An 18,050-nucleotide genomic window follows, 5' to 3' on the forward strand; every position below is an offset into this window, starting at 1 on the left:
AACATCTATTCCCCTTGCCTTTGAATGCACACATCTAGGGGTTAGCATTCTCTCCACTACAAGGAAGTTTTATTAATGACCGGATCATTCTTTGTGTTAATGTTTAAACATTCTTCATTATAATGAACTACCGCCTGCCGCCCTCTCCTGTGTAACCACTGGCCTTACTTTTGCCCTGGAGGGCAACACAGATTAAAATGAGCCCTTCCTTGTGACAGTCATTTTCACATCCGAGCAGAGCAACCTCATCATTCTTCTGATTCATCTCTTCTCCAAGATAATTTATTTCCATAGAACAAAAATAAGGTGTCCTCTTTGATTTTGAATTCAAGTTAGAAAGACACATCCAAATCATAAAAGTTTTTTCAGGATGAGGCATGCAGAGGACAACCAGTATCCAGCCATTTCTCTGTTGCCATGAACAGGTTTCCTTGCCTTATGAATTATCTCTTGTATTTGTAAACTAAGAAGATTGGATTAGATGATGTTTATATCTCCCAGTTCTCAATGTTCTGTCCTCTCAATTTTGAGAAAAAAACAATATCAGTTCTCCCTTAAAATTTTGTTTGTGTTTGGTAACTTTAATCCATACATTCCAAGTAAATTCTAAAGCATACAAGAAGCTGAAGATGAATCCCTTGAACAAACTGTCCTAGGATCTTAAAAGATCCCACAAGTCCAAGAATAAGCAACAGGAAACACCCCCAGGGCTCCGGCTGGGTAACTCAGTTGTTTAGAGTGTTGTCTCAATACACCAAGTTTGTGGGTTTGATCCCTGGTCAGGGAATTTACAAGAAACAACCAATGAATGCATGAATAAGTGAAACAAGAAATCGATCTCTCTCTTTCTCTCCCTTTCACTCTCTCTCCCTTTCTCTGTCTCTCTAAAATCAAATCAATAAAAAGAAGACACCCCTCAGTTTTGCACATTTCCCAAAATTTTTAGCAAATTGGTGACAGATGTGATTAAACAGATGTTTGGACCTGTGAAGGCTGTAAGATTCTAGTCTGGTTTGTCCAAGATACCATATAATGTTAATGAAAACAGTCTGTGTTGATTGCTTTTTTTTTGGAGGAACAGGAAAAATTTTCTTTTTAAATACTATCTTAGCCCTAACTGGTTTGGCTCATTGGATAGAGCGTCGGCCTGGGGACTCAAGGGTCCCAGGTTCGATTCCGGTCAAGGGCATGTACCTTGGTTGCAGGCACATACCCAATAGGGAGTGTGCAGGAGGCAGCTGATCGATGTTTCTCTCTCATCGATGTTTCTAACTCTCTATCCCTCTCCCTTCCTCTCTGTAAGAAATTAATAAAATATATATATTTAAAAAAAATAAATAAATACTATCTTATATCCGGATTCCACCTAAGTTATTTGTAGACAAGAAAGATTCAGTGTAGTCTATAGGACTATCATGGTTTGCATGAGGCCAGGTGTGAACACCTGGTAGTTAGGTTTTTAAAATATATGTTTATTAAGATACAAGGGACACAGACTCATTTTAAATTTAATAAAATTTAATAAAACAAAAAATAAAATTATTTCCTGTTTAAAGCACCCACTTTTAGTTGTAAATCCAGGTATATAACTCAAGTCTGCCAATTTAGATTTACTCTTATAGTAAGTGGCAGGTGCCTGGAATCTATATATGGGCTGGGCAAAGGTAGGTTCACAGTTGTTCATATGAAAAAAATGTATAATACAAGAATAAGAAATAATATACAAGAATGAACTCTGTTTTGCATACTTACAACTATAAACCTACTTTTGCCGATCCCTGTATAACTCCCTATGCTTAATTATGAGATTATTTGTGTCATTTGAGATGAAGTGTTAGAATTTTGAAATTTGGACTAATTCCTTTGGACTAACCCACTGAAGTTACAGTTCTGAATATTTTTTATTTCAGAACAGAAGCTCATGGACAAAATATATCTTTCCCCCTTCTGAATAAACACTGAGTCACAAGGCTGAGGGAGAATAAAATAGCACTGCAGTTTCCAACAAGACACTTATTAAGACTCTTTACCTGATTTTGGTGTGTGTGCATGTGCATGTGCACACGCATGTGTGTGTATATGTGTGTGTGTATGTGTGTGTTTCTCTCTGCTACTTTCTCTTATGGCACCACTAATAATATCACGAAAACGGCACAGATGTTTTCCCCATTCTGTGCAATACTTATTTTTCAAGTGGCTTCTGAGAGCAGATGTTCTCATATGTCTTTGTAACTTCTTTTCAGTTGATGCTTTTGTAACATTAAAAGAAAAGTGTAGGGGTGGAGAGGAGGAATACTAAAGAAGACCAACTGTCGAAGAAAAATAAAGACCAGTGTATGCTTAACTTTTTAATTATAAGCCCATGAAAGAAGCTCCCTCCAATTCAGTTGGATTTCGCAAGGACTTATTAAAATCCTATATGTAAGGCCCTTGGCTCATATTCTGGATGTTTCAAAGTAGACAGATGTCACACAGGTTGGAAGAAGGATATTTGCAAGACAAGAACTTATTCACAAGGCATATATGGGGGCTGGTATCTCAGGATGACATGTGCACACGCATGTGTGTGTATATGTGTGTGTGTATGTGTGTGTTTCTCTCTGCTACTTTCTCCTATGGCACCACTAATAATATCACGAAAACGGCACAGATGTTTTCCCCATTCTGTGCAATACTTATTTTTCAAGTGGCTTCTGAGAGCAGATGTTCTCATATGTCTTTGTAACTTCTTTTCAGTTGATGCTTTTGTAACATTAAAAGAAAAGTGTAGGGGTGGAGAGGAGGAATACTAAAGAAGACCAACTGTCGAAGAAAAATAAAGACCAGTGTATGCTTAACTTTTTAATTATAAGCCCATGAAAGAAGCTCCCTCCAATTCAGTTGGATTTCGCAAGGACTTATTAAAATCCTATATGTAAGGCCCTTGGCTCATATTCTGGATGTTTCAAAGTAGACAGATGTCACACAGGTTGGAAGAAGGATATTTGCAAGACAAGAACTTATTCACAAGGCATATATGGGGGCTGGTATCTCAGGATGAAGGCAGGGATAAAGCACAAAAGCTTAGAACATACGCAAAGAAAAGTACAATTATCAGCAGAGTCTGGGTATTGCCTCATGTGGAGGAATAATTGGGAATTTAAATTTCGAAGGCGGTTTAAGACTAGAATATAAAGAAGCATGAACGACAGACTGAGGAGTTTGATTTTAAGTGGATGTGTACTGGTGAATGTTTTCCATAGAGGCATCACACAACCAGAGCCATGTATTTTAGATGATTATCATGACATTCAGTCCTGTGAAGAAGAATTTGGGGAAGCAGAGACAATGGAGATAAGGAACCAACCACAGCTATTCATTTTACTAGTGATAAAAGAATGAGGTAGGATGCGAACTGTAAAAAATGGGAAAGTTATAGATGCAAAGATATTGAGGTAAGAGAATCATTGCTTAGAGTGTTACTTTTGTTTCAATCCCTCCCAAAAAGGTATACAAAAGACAAGGTGGGCGGAGGCAGTGTTTCCATTAATAGAAATTGGAATATTAGAGAAATGATAATGTAGGGACTGAGATTACGAGTTTGATTTTCTTGTAATATATGCAGTTGTTAATGTTCAATAGGCAATGCACATGGAAAGTCCAGAGAGGGTTTCAAGCTAGAGATAAATAGGTCATGATGCATTCTGTATAGAATTGAATAGTTACCAAGAAAGAGGCTGAGAGCCCTAACTGGTTTGGCTCAGTGGATAGAGCGTCGGCCTGCGGACTGAAGGGTCCCAGGTTCTATTCCGGTCAGGGGCATGTACCTTGGTTGCGGGCACATCCCCGGTAGGAATTGTGCAGGAGGTGGCTGATCGATGTTTCTAACCTCCGTCCCTCTCCCTTCCTCTCTGTAAAAAATCAATAAAATATATTTTTTTTAAAGAAAAGAGTCTGAGAAAGACTGGGAAAGAGGACCAAGAACAAGAGGTTGGCAACGAGTGTGGTACTGATAAGGGGAAAGAGAAACTAGAGGAGCCTACAAAAGTCTTAATAATTAATGTTGAAGAATAGGTCCCCAAAGAAAGGTGACTCTACCTAATTCTATATATCAAATAGTTTGAGGAATAAGGAAAACATAAAATATTTGGTTATGGTAAGGTTTCAGTGACAACTACTGGTTTTAATATTGGTTGATGGTTGGAGTTAAAAATTTGAACCTCAATCCATGCTTTAAAGAGTTAGTGTTTTTAAATAAAAATACTGGACTTCAGATAATTTTAGAGTCCAAAGAACTGAAAATACAAATAGATTTGAGGAGAATCTACAGTATACTGAATGAATTTCTGTTTTGTCATTAATCATGACAGTGGGAGGCTGAGAGCCCTGAGCTTGATCAGAGAGACCTCTAGTCCCAAAGTTAAATCCAGAAATTTTATAATCTCCCATTTTCCTCCCTGAAAGATGTCCTCATTGCAAACATCAACCAGGCTTTCTTCTCTATGGATCTACTTGCCATTCATCTACACCAGGAGATGACCTGTCTCGGTTTCCTACTAACCTAATTTTGCTTAATAATAATTTTCACCATGACAAGGATGTCATTTAGCAGAATTCATATATTGACTTTCTAGGGAAAACTTCTTGTGAGGGTTTTCCTGTCTTCTGCAATTCTGTTCTTGGCTTGTTGCTCTAGATGTTTTTGAAGGCAAAACTTGTCTCTCAACAGATAAAGTTCTTTAAGATCACAGTTGCTGTTGCTAATTGTTGAAGATCATCATTTCCATTAGAATGGAGAAGGATGTGATAGTTAAATCCAGTGTGCATATGATAATTGATAGAAATCCATTCTTCAAATTTAATCTGAGTCTTCTTCACAAAAACTTAAAAATCTGGGTCCTTGTTCCCTTCTGGAGAGGATATAAGAGCCTTCAAGCAAGCCACTTATTGTATATCATTGTTACTTTTTTCCTATGATGGATATGATTATATGTGAAAATAATGTGAAGTGTTTCATGAAAACTTTAGAACATTAACAGGTTTTTAACTGCGAGTGTTATTAATTATAAGTAAGAAAACAGGCAGTTAGAATAAACAATCATGTGACAACTGGCTGTAAAAAAAAAAGACAAGATATGTAAACTGTAAAAATATAAAGGCAAATGTTTGTGGAACCATATGGTAAAAGGAGAAGTCATACTAAATACACAGTTGTCCATGTTAACATTAATAAGTGATTAACTAATATTTATAATACTAAGACAATACTAATTGCAATACAAATGTAATAGTTGTAATATTGATCCAAATTCACCAAAAATATTTAGCATATCCTATAAGATAACAGGAAATAATGGAATACATTCTGAAATATTTTCAGCCAAAATATTTGAAATCTTTAAAAAAAAGTCTTGTGCTTCAAATTTAAGCCTCAGTTATTTGTAAAACTTTTTTTCAGGACACTGATTTACCTTTTAGTGCTTGGTAAACCCAACCATTTAGCATGCTAATTGGACCTGGCCATGCTCAAGTCCCTCTACTGTGAGGGTGGAAACAATACAACCCTCAACACAGAGCATTTCTTTCAACCACTCTTCAATTTTCTTTTAACTGTCTTTTTTATTCTAGCATTTTTATTGTTACAAAATCTGAAAGCAACTACATCTCAAATATTTGACACACAACTCCCAAAATAAATCTACATATATATAAAAGCCTAAGCAACCGTCTGACTGTCCGACCGGTAGCTATGATGCACTCTGACCACCAGGGGCAGGCGCTCAATGCAGGGGCTTCCAAGCTGCGGTGACTTGGCAGCTGCAGTTTTAGGGTGACACACGCCAGAACCAGAAAGGAGGGAGCCTGATTCCAGGGTGCGTCACCCGAGAACTGCCCTCTTGCAATCCGGGACCCCTTAGGGAATGTTGGAGAGCTTGTTTTGGCCCGATCCCTGCAGACCAGGCTGAGGGACTCTGGTGCCTAAATCCGTGCACCAGGCCTCTAGTCATTAAATAAAAAGCCATCATTTTTCTATCCTTTTAAAAGGATGAACAGTATTACAGCAAAAAGGTATTTAACCCTTGCTTAAATCTTTACATTTTTTAAATGGTTAAGAATAAGTAGAACATATCTGGACTTCACCTTCATTATCTGAATGAATACATAAGATAATGACTTCAGGGAACAGAAAAATCTTTTCAGTGGAAGAAGAAATATGTGACATAGAAAAACAAATACTTATTGTTTCAATAACAGTGCCTACCAGAAAATTACTCTGCAGCCAGTGCTTGATGAATAATGTGGAGTTATCCTTTTGCAAGTTTCTGCCCAATACTGTTCTCAGATGAAAAATTTAATGACTACCTTGAAAAAAATTTGGCTAAAGGTTATTTTTAAGCAATAAGTTGTATACAGACAGAATTATGTCTTATTTTTAGCTTTTGTCTTTTTTTTTAATGGTGAGAGGCATTGCACGTAAAGACATAATGTTGAGCTTGGAAATCATCTAGAAGGCCACGTTCAGTTTTTCCAAGGAAGCTGGCAAAAAGTGCTTTGTACGCAGGAAAAGGTAGTCTGGTAAAGAGCGATCTCTGATTAGAAAAAGAGTTGACACAGAAACTACAATTGGGGGGAGGGGTGAAATAAAATAGTCTTACGTTCAGCTTATTATTTATGACTTCTGGGTCCAAAGAGGAGTGCATGCTCTACAAATCCTGAACACTTGTTTGAGTTAACTCTGAGCTGATTAACGTAGGTTTTTAGACCATGAGATCATACAAGCAAGACACACCACCTTAGAATCTATTAAATGAACAAGCAAAATCTAGCCTCGCATACAATAACCACTACAAAGAGTGAATGTCAGCCGCCAAAAAGTCCCTTTGTCCTGGAGGGACATACCCTTTCCCACTGGGGAGAATTGAGCTTCATTATTTAACTTTTCTCTTTTGATTTAGATCCCATCTTTATAATAGTCATCTTCTGTGAATATTTCTCCAATGAGCAGCATTTTGATATTTGGCCACCTGAATAGACTGTAAGTTCAACAAGGGTGAGAATGTGTCTTGTTTTCATCTCTGTTGTGTCCCAAGCCCTCAGAAGTCTTCTCTGTAAGAAAAGGGCACTTAAGAAATATTTGTTTAAGGAACCAAGTATGTCCTCTTAAGAACAGCAAGAGCTACTACTATGTGCTTGCCTGGAGGCTCTGTGAGTGCTTCTTATGAACAAGGGCAAACCTGTGTCTTCAATGTGCAGGGAAATTCTGGATGATTTCAGGTTGCACATTCCAATGAGGACAGTCATTGCCGACAGAATCTGTATTTAAAGAGCATAGTTGCCCGTGCTATGCTGGGCACTGTGCTAAGTGCTTTGCAAATATTATCTCAGAGCTCACGAAAATCTCAAAAAGCACAGTTACATTTCACAATATTTGATTATCCTACATTGTCGCCAAGGAACGAAGGCCCTGGCCTGAAGGTGCACAGCCAGTAAGCTTAGTTGAAACTAAACAATATGCCTCCTAGTCCTATTCTGACCCCACTGTGGTATACTTTGTGCATGCAGCATGTTAATAAATGTTTCTCAACCCTTTGAACACGAGGAGTGTGAAGTTTTAGGGTTTCACTCATTTTTAAGAGACAAGTATCATATTTCCTTTTTTAGGAAAAAAGAGAGAGCGGGAGGGAGGGAAATCTGTCTTCAGGCATCCCTGTAAAGCCTTTGTAATACTCATGAGAGTCAGTAATTCCCTCTCGTATTATGGCAGTTGGCAATCATGGAAATAAACCAGTCAATGCCCTCAGCAACCCTTCCCTTTATTGAAGTAAGATTTTTATTTTATTTTGTGTGTGTGTGTGTGTGGTTATTTTCTTATTTGTTTGTTTTTTTTGCCTTAAACTGCCTGTCTTTTAAAACTAATCCCGGAGGTTGAGAAAACACAGTGTCCAATTGTCTCATCTGTGTCCTGGATTATGGAGAAAGGTTGCTGACTGCAGCCCCAACATTGCCTGATATACATGGGTTTCCAGGTAAGAGCAAGGCTTCCAAATGAGTGAGAACATGGCTTCTTTTGCAGTCCACCTCTTTTCCCTAATAAATAATCTGAGTGTCAAAGAGAAACATCACCACTCCTTCCAACCACCTAACAAAGTGTCATTCCATCTGGGAGCTTTACACATATCGATGAACCTTAGGACTGATTAGAACATAGAGACAGCTTGCTTACGTGACTCACCGCTAAAAATGATCGAAATCACCTGAATAATGGCAAAGGCACAGTCAGAGAGCGACACCATGAAATTTCTTATGGGCAAACACAAAATAATGTATGCCCGTGGCAAAAAGCTTCAGATATTCAGTGCTAGAAGGAAGTTTGTGTTTTCAAGGGGGCTGTGTAGGCATTGCTAATGGGTCTGGTTTAAAGAGACATTGAGCCACAGAGAGAGCAAGATCTGACCTTAGAAAGCATGGTCCAGGGCAGAAAGATATGGGCGCGGTGTGGTCAGACTTTAGTCACAGTTGTGCCTTCATCTGGCTGTGTGGCTTCAGAGAGTCTGTCTAATCTCTGTTCACTCTGCTTCCTATTGTTTTAAAATAAATGTTCCCAGCTTACCTTGCACAGTTATCATTGATAGATAAAATAAGATGCTCTGTTGACTTGAATAGAGGTCCATTGTTAAAATTTTGTTTAAAATTAGGTCACAACAGAAAACATACCATAAGCTCATGTCACACACACACATACACACACCCATACACACATACATACACCGGCCATAATCATATATAAAATGGCAATTTTCTATTTCTCCTTTATATTTTTCTTTGTTCTGATTTTCTTGATAAATCACTTTTTTCAGTGATTGATATTTCTGTAAGAGAGAGCTAAAGAGAGAAATAAAGAGACAAACATAGCTATATTCACAAATTAAAATTATAAATGCTATAAAAAGAAAGATACGCCCCAGTCTTTGTAGCTCAGCTGGTTGAGCATCATCCCATGCAACAGGTGGTCACGGGTTGATTCCTGGTCAGAACACACGTCCCGGTTGAGGGCTTGATCCACAATAGGGGGCGAGCAGGATGCAGCGGATCAATGATCCTCTTTCATTCATGTTTCTATCTCTCTCTCCTTTTCCCTCTCTGAAGTCAATAAAAACATGTTTCTTTAAAGAACGATATGAAGAGATCCCAAGGTCAACTTTTTTTTAAAGCATTATGTTTCACATTAGAATCTTGAGAAAGAATAGAAAGAAGGAAGAATTTGCCACGTTATGAGAGCACATGTTACATGTGGGTCAGATACTGACTGAATGAGTACATCACGTGACTTTGAGTCCTGACTGTGGTGGTAATGGAATAAGGAAAAAGGCACTTGAGATGCAGAGTTTATCGAGTCCCTGTGAGTGAATGCATGCAGGGTAGCTCTGAAGAAGTTTCTGGGCTCACTTGAGGGTAGAAGAGGAGTATGGAACCTGTAAGCATTCATCTTGTATGTCTGTTCTGACACTGCAAAGCAATACATAACGGTAAATAATAAGCTGTTGTTACCTGTGACAGTTATGTCATCAACTCTATCCTTGGACTCAGGTGCCCTCTCTCCTATTCCCCTCACAGTCAGAAGGCACAGACTGCCCATCTCAGCACGCTACTCAGAGCTCAGTCACTCAGTGCAACTGTTGCTCCCTCTGGGAGGGAGTGGGGAAGTCTTTGGAAGTCAAAGAGAAGTTTCCCTTCTCCATTTTCCTAAACTTCTGTATAAGCATTAGAATTCCATTGTTAATACATCTTGGAGGCACATGCCTCTCACTTCTCTGCAAAAAGCCCAGTAAACATCAGTCTGTATTTTTTTTAATTTTGCAGAAAATTTAAGTAGCAGTAATCATTCTTATTGTTTAAGACCCAAATTATGAAAATTATAGATATTTTTTCTATCCACTTTTTTTAAGTAGCTAGCTCCCTGGGTGCCTTTAAATTTTTCTTACTAAACTACTTCCCAGGAAGGCAGGAAGGGAAGAAACAGGATCTGGAGGAAAAGAGGGAGGCACTTATGGAAGAAGTTGTTCAAGCGTAAGTGAAGATAAATCATCCTAGAGAGAGTAATGTGAGTTAACAGTCAAGAGGGGTCCTATTTGCCAAAACAATAATTGAAAAAAAAGGAAAGAAAAACCTCTGCCACTTTTCTGGAAGCCAGTGGTACTGTGGTGGGCTATGCTGGTGCCCGTCCCCTTTCAGCGGTTCTCAACCTGTGGGTCGCGACCCATTTGGCGGTCGAACGACCCTTTCACAGGGGTCGCCTAAGACCATCCTGCATATCAGATATTTACATTATGATTCATAACAGTAGCAACATTACAGTTATGAAGTAGCAACGAAAATAATTTTATGGTTGGGTCACAACATGAGGAACTGTATTTAAAGGGCCAGAAGGTTGAGAACCACTGCCTTTAGATCCAATTCTCTGAATGAAAAAGAGAAGCAGTCGCACCTGAAAACAAAAAGTAATGTATAAAACAAAGCAGTTACTGGATATTTGCGATCCAGGAGGTGTTCCAGGGAGAAAACACATATCGCAGACATGTATGCACACCCAGACCTGTTAGGTGAGGGATTCACGTTGCTACCCTGCTCTTCCCCTTTTATTTTGTTGTTACAGATTATAGTCATAGCTGTTCTTTGTCTTTCTGTAGAAGAGAAGAAGAGAGAAAGCCAAATAAAGAACTGCAGTTATTGTCAGTAATTGATGTCTTTTATGACTGTTTTTTAGAACAACTAAAAACAGAGAAAGAGCATTGGTAAAATGTGTGTGACATAGTGGAAAATACATCTTATATGCTTATCCTAGAATTCCCTATAAAGAGCAAATTGTGTATTGTGTTTAAGGCGATACCTTGAGAAGCCACTTAGGGTAGTACTGTTATCGGATGATGTGGGCTATCCTTTTCCCCACTGAGTGCTGGGGGTGGAGTCCTTACGATATCTCGAGGCAAAGAATTTTCTGAGACTCGCATGGGAGAATGAGTGATTTTTATTTGTGTGCAGTTACGTCTCCGTGTTTCTAAATTTTCCTTTCCCTTAGCCCAGTCATAGAAGAAGTGTAGCTGGGGTTACAGTAAAGCTAGAAGCAAAGCCAGTGCTCAGAGATTCTGTTCCATGTTGAAGCCAGGTCCAGTCCACTATCAGGCTAGCTGCAATCCATTATTAGATCATTGTATGTAGAGTCCACATGGCCCTGAGCCATGTGGGCAAATGCAGGAGATTAGGCCCCAAGCACAAGAGTTCCAGGGGTCCTAGAGTGGAAGTAGTAGGAAAAGAATTTTTCTTAAACATTTACAAAACTAAGTTTACAAAAAAACAAAAACAAAAAAAACAGCAACAGAAATAACTCCTTTGGTCCTCCTGGAAAAATTGTACCAGGACCTCCAAATGTAGGAAAAAATCAAATAGCACAGACTTCCCCTTAATTGCAAAGAGAAGTAGCTATACGCTGTGAAGGCAATAATCACTGAGTATTAAGCATTTTATGTATGATCTCTCCTTTAATAATGATGTCTCTTGAGGGATATTGAATATTTAGCAAGGACAGAAAGTTCATCCAAAGCCAGGAAGATGACATAATGGTAAAATAAGTGATGTATCCGAATTGAGCTCATTAGTCAGTTTCTCCATTTTTACACACATCTTTCTCTTCAATGATGGTGAACAGCACCAAGAGAGAATGGGCGTTTGGCAGAGACAAAAAAAAAAAAAAACAAAAACTTGGATGGCCCTGATTCTGTCTCACATCATCTGAATTAGAAGGCATTCAAAGATTGTAGGTCGCTAAAGCAGGGCAAAATGTAACAGGATTTTGACATAGACTTGGGTGATCTCTTCTCGTGGCAATGTTATGACTTTAGTTAGCAACTCGGAGTAATAATAGTCAGAAACCTGAGGAAACTCAAAATTATAAAATCAGATCGGTACTAAGCTGCTGAGAACACTTCGACAGAGGAGCAGAAGCTCTGATGTAGGGTTTTAATGCTGTATACGCTACAAAGTAAGAGTTTATAACACATTTTAATACATTCCTCGAAGGCTCCAAACTTTGATCTTTGGCTTCCTCTTCTCACTGTGGATTGTGTGCAAAGCCTGCAGAGAGGGTAGAATCCAGCACCATTTGTTGCTCATCTTAGGGAAACCGAGTCCAACGCCAGAGATAAACATTGCTGCTCCTGTAAAATTTTGAAAGCAATAGTGCTTATCTCACTCTGTTTGATAAGCAATGCAAATTCAAGTGGCTCTCATTTTATCCACGATTGCTTCAATTTAGAGGATTCTCAATAGCATAGATGTGAAAATGGTATTGTATGTTTAAGAGAACGCATTATTTAAATTGACTCCAGTGCATTTTTAAAATCCATTACCAGCACTACACTTTTTACGTTGGACAATGAGTGTTTCCATCTTTCCATCTTTCAATGCAGCCCCTTGAACAGAACAGTGGCTGCACAGGACAAGCCTGTTTTCTGGACTGCACAGTGAAAACACACTGCGATGCACTGGCAACCCATTACTGTATCTCCGCCTTTCCTGCCTGGACCCTGACCACTGCACACGTCATTTGACATTCACATGTGGAATTTTGATGGAAAGGTGGTTCAGTACAGAGTCCATCCTGACATATTGCGGAGCGAGTCTCCTCCCTCCCCCTCCTAGTTCTTCTTGGCCTCTGCACACGTTAGAATTTTGGTTGGATATCAGCACAATCCCCCTCTGCTGCAGTCCACCCTAAACCACGTGAGCATGTGTCAGTTGTTTCCGGTGGATTTGATCACCGAGTGCAATGGTTTCCTTTCATTTGCCTCTTTGCCTGGATTTCTCTGGTCCTCGTATTAAGAAATTGAGATGGGTTCTGGCCCAAGCTCCTTGACGGAGTATGCCTCCCTCCCCGCTCCACCCCTGTGGGTTTGGCCTTTTCACCCAACTTTCAGAAAAGTTTAAGCACTTACTGGGATGACTCCTTAGAGGGCATTTCTCCTTGGGGTAGGTTTTATATTATAGCGACATATATAATTCTTTCTGGCTTTTGTCACGAGGAGAAAAAGAGGGTGTTAGCATTTTTAAAGGCTGTCTCTCTGCATTTTATTATATAAATCAGTTTTCTTGCCGGAGTCAAAGGTCACTCCTCCTGCTGCATAACAATACTTTTCTGACTAATATTAAAAGCTGGCTTCATTTTACTTTGTAATATGAAGCCTCACTTTGGAATTAATATCATTCAAAAGGCAGCTGCCCACATAATGAGTTCCCTTTAAACAAAATGGGAAAACACGCATTTATCAAACCATTTTCCGAATGGAGGCTACACTTTTGATCTCATCAAGAAAACCTCAGCCAATCGGGCTATTACTGGTGAAAGATGCCAGTTCCACGGGGCTGACAGAATGCTGAATAACCAGCGAGTTTATTCCTGCATAATGTATGCAGAGAACCCTTTGTACCGTGGAGGAGCGGGAAGGAATGTGTCTTTTAGAATGTTTTCGAAAGCAGTGCTGACGAGGCCACGTCAAAACTGAGAAATAGTTGGGGAAGAAAATAGTGCACTTTCCTGGGTACTCTCACATGATGAATGACTACGGCGAAATTGAATTTGTCTCACTCTTGGTGCCACGGGTTCGAAGAGTTCTTGTGTGGATTTTATGTCCATGATGACTCGAGAAATGGAAGCTTTCTCCTTTGCTTTTTGCGAGTTATTCTAGTGAAATTGGTCACCGTACACAGCTGAGCCTAGGACCAGCCTGGACATAAGCTAGTCTACCAGGCCTGACATGAGAGGTCAGTCTTTCCTGTGGATTGAATATCCCCCTGTGCCAACAATGTTAGAATATGGTTTGCAGAGTTATGTGAAACTTTTTTCTGGTATCTGTACATTTTTTTTTTGTTCTCTCTCTCTCTCTCTCTCTCTCTCTCTCTCTCTCTCTGATGTATTGCCAAAGCATATACTGCACACACTTAGATTATAATTCTTGAGAGTATCCTTTTAAAATATATTATAGTAGAAAAATAATATGGTGGTCGATCCACCCACATGCCCGCTTGCAATTTCTTTTTCTTATTCCATTTGACGTTTAATTGCAAATACTGAGACGAAATTGACCCAGAGAAGTCTTGCCAAACCAACCCACAGACACAAGCCATAGTCAATTCCATTTGTCACTTTGATTGATTAGGAAACCAGCGCCTTAATGTCTCAGGTGATTTTCCTCTCCTCCTGATGAACCTGCCAATCAAATTCAAGAGACAGGGAAGAGAAGAAATATATTTCAAGAGGAGCAGCAGCAGCGACAGCCTTTCCCGCTCCTGCTCCTACATTCATTTTTTCTTATTTGTCCTTCTCTCCTCCTCTTTCTGTACCTCTTCTCCTCCTCTTACTCTTGTGTCTTTTCTCAGTTCTCCAATCAATGGCAAAATGCCTGCATACATCCCTGAGATGCTACAAGTGACTATGCCGGGCTGTGAATCTCAGCGCTCTCTCAGATCTATAGGTTTCAGGGTGGTGTGGTGTTTTTTTTTGTTTTGTTTTTTTAACTTTCTAACTTCAGTCCCTCTGACATACAAGTCTCATGACCCTGTTTCACATGACAGAATGACATTCCAGAACCATCTGTGTTTAGAAGCTAAAACCGTGGCTTGCATGTCCAGGGTACCCCATCAGACACCTCTGGCATTTTCCCTAAAAATTAAGTCATGCACACATGCGTGTGCCCACACACACATTTCTAAATGGCATTCAAGGCAAAGCCCTGGGCACAGCTCTGGTCTCAGAAACGCCGGAGAGCTTGAGCGGTGCCCTCCCCCACGATCAGAGACTCGGTCAGCCCCCATTGGAAAAAAACTCAATGTGGCTGCGGTTGTAAGAGGCAGCCTGATCTCATTGATCCCAGCCCCTCGGGAGCGTGTTCCTCACTTCCTTCAGAGCACAGCCACCTGCTTGGTGTAGCGTGTCTAGCCATTCACTTGAACAGGTCCATCTGCGGACAGGGCACCAGCTTTTCCTGACACGTGGTACTGGAACACTGGCCTATTAAGCTCTAAAGCCGGTCCTTAAACTGTCATAATGCTGGCTGATGTATAGCTGATTGGAATACTGAATGTGGGATTGTTGATTGAGAGGAAATGAAACCCCAGCGCAACCACACTGCATTAATAGAATAATGACACAGAATGCTTGGAAGTATTTTTGTACATTGCTTTTGCAAAGGTCCCGGTTCCCCAATTACTGTTCCAAGATGTTTTCATTAAAACCAACTGTAGCTGTTCTCTTTGCTTTGGAGTAGTTTGGGGACACTCTTGCCCAATGAAAAGATCACATTTTATGAAAGAACAGCAGTTCTTTAAGGCTTGCTCCACATACGTGTTAATTCACCCACGTAAAGCTGCTTGTGGGAACACAAAACTTGGCAGTTGCTGATTTTGAAAAAGTATGTTTTTATTGGTTTTAGAGAGAGATAAAGGGAGAAGGAGAAGGAGAGAAACATCCATATGAGAGAGACATCAATCGGTTGTCTCCAGCACCCACCCTTACCACCGGGGTCTGTGCCCTGAACGGGGAACAAACCAGTGACCTTGGGGATGGAGGATGCTCAACCAACTGAGCACCCAGGCCAGGGCAGCAGTAGCTGATTTTTAAAAACCTAAAGACGACCAGTTTTTAAATAAATAGCAGGGATTCCTTGAATGTTTGTTAGTAAATAAAAGCCCCAGGTAAATATAATTTCTTATTTTAAGACAATTAAGGGTTCTAACCATTGGCATTGTCGTGAAATTATAAATGCACTAAAGTACTAATTAGATCTGCTTATGTGAAGTTCAAGGGCACTAGCAAACAGACTTGAACCCAACTTGCATCTATTTAACTTGATTTAACTGATCCACATTTTTCATTCTCTATTGCTTGGGCTCTCTGTGGCAATGCAAATAGCTAGTAATTTGAATAGTTAACAATAAAGTAGCCTTAAGCTAGAAATGCATAACATCCTTTAGATATTAAAAGAATCACAAATATTTTTGATCAACTGTATAAAATTCCTACCCTTTAAATTCCAAAATGCAGTACTTAAATCCTAAAATACATTCTCTTTATGTGGTTGTTCATTACCTTTAAAAGTTTCAAGTCCCTCATATCAAAGGTTCTGTGGATATGCAGAGTGATATTGCTTTGTTTGTAGTTTGGTTAATCACTCATATGCTGGTAAGAATATTCACCTGGCAATAATATTTCAGATATATATTTATATTTAAACATTTTTCAGAAATGCTTTTGTCTTAGTCAAGCAGTCCAGCACAAAGAACGTCTATGTTTTTAGACAGGATCTATTTTTGTTTTGACTATTTTTTATGAAATTTATATGTGGATATTTCAAGCTTAAAAAAAAAAGCACACCAAAAAGCAGAATTCCTCTTTGCTCCCCAAGTTATTCACAGAGATGATAACTTTTATCAGTTTTTCACAAAAACTCAAGACTTTTTTTGAAAATATATGTATATAGAAAGAGTGTATGCATGTGTTGTTGTTTTTTTGTAAAATTTTAACATGAATAAGAAATCAAGTTCTAATTTTCTCACAAAGCAGTATTTTGGGAGGTTTTTCCATGTCAGTTCATATTAAACTTATCCACTTTTAAAGTGCTGCTGAGTTTTCTATAAGGTGCATGAGTCATAGTTTATTTAAACATTCTTATGATGATGAGGATTTAGATTGTTTTCAACATTAACATTCACACTTTTAATGTTGCAGTGAAAATACAGCAAAATACAAGTATATCCCCTATACCAGATACCTAGAAGTAGAACAGCTGTGTGCCAAGGTAATGCATTTTACAGTGAAGAGAGATGGAGGAGAAAATGCAAGACCATTCTTCCCTGTTTCCTCTGCCTGATGACCTTTGCCCTCTAAGTGGTCCTGTGGCTTTCTTTTTCACATAATTAAGATTTTTGAATCTTTCTCCACTTTCTCTATAACATGACTGCAATTCTTTATCACCTAAACTTTACCTAGTTTTTTACCCCCAATTACAATCACCTGATCTCTAATACATTTATTTGTTTAACTATTTATTTTCTAGATTTATCTGCTTTGCCCTCTGATATCCAGATCAGTGCCTAGTGGTTAATAATATTTGTTGAATAATATAATTTTACCATACTAACTGCCTATCTCGAGAATGCAGTACCATCTCACACCTGTCAGAATGGCTATCATCAACAAATCAATAAATGACAAGTGCTGGCAAGGATGCAGAGAAAAAGGAACCTTCGTGTGCTGCTGGTGGTAATGCAGACTGGTGCAGACACTGTGGAGAACAGTATGGAGTTTCCTCAAAAAAACTAAAAATGGAACTTCCATTTGACCCCCCGATCCCACTTCTAGGAATATATCCCAAGAAACCAGAAACACCAATCAGAAAGGATATATGCACCCCTGTGTTCATAGCAGTACAATTTACCATAGCTAAGATATGGAAACAGCCTAAGTGCCCATCAGCAGATTAGTGGATTAAAAAACTGTGGTACATCTACACAATGGAATACTATGATGCAATAAAAAAGAAAGCTTACCATTTACAACAGCATGGATGGATCTGGAGAGCATTATGCTAAGTGAAATAAGTCAGTCAGAGAAAGATAAATATCACATGATCTCACTCATTTGTGGAATATAATGAACATAAACTGATGAACAAAAAACAGATCCAGAGACAGAGAAGCATCAATCAGACCATCAAATCTCAGAGGGAAGGTAGGGGAGGGTGGGGGTAAGGGGAAGAGATCAACCAAAGGACTTGTATGCAAGCCTATAAGCCTAATCAATGGACACAGACACCAGGGGGGTGAAGGCATGAGTGGGGGATAGGGAGCAATGGGGGGAAGGACACATATGTAATACCTTAATCAATAATGAAAAAAATAATAATCAAATATATATATATATATACTAGAGGGCTGGTGCATGAAAATTCATGCACTGGGGGGGTGGGTCCCTCAGCCAAGCCTACCCCCTCTCACATTCTGGGAGCCCTCAGGGGCAGGAG

Source organism: Myotis brandtii, unplaced genomic scaffold, assembly GCF_000412655.1.
Source record: "Myotis brandtii unplaced genomic scaffold, ASM41265v1 scaffold32, whole genome shotgun sequence".
NCBI classification, from domain to species: domain Eukaryota; kingdom Metazoa; phylum Chordata; class Mammalia; order Chiroptera; family Vespertilionidae; genus Myotis; species Myotis brandtii.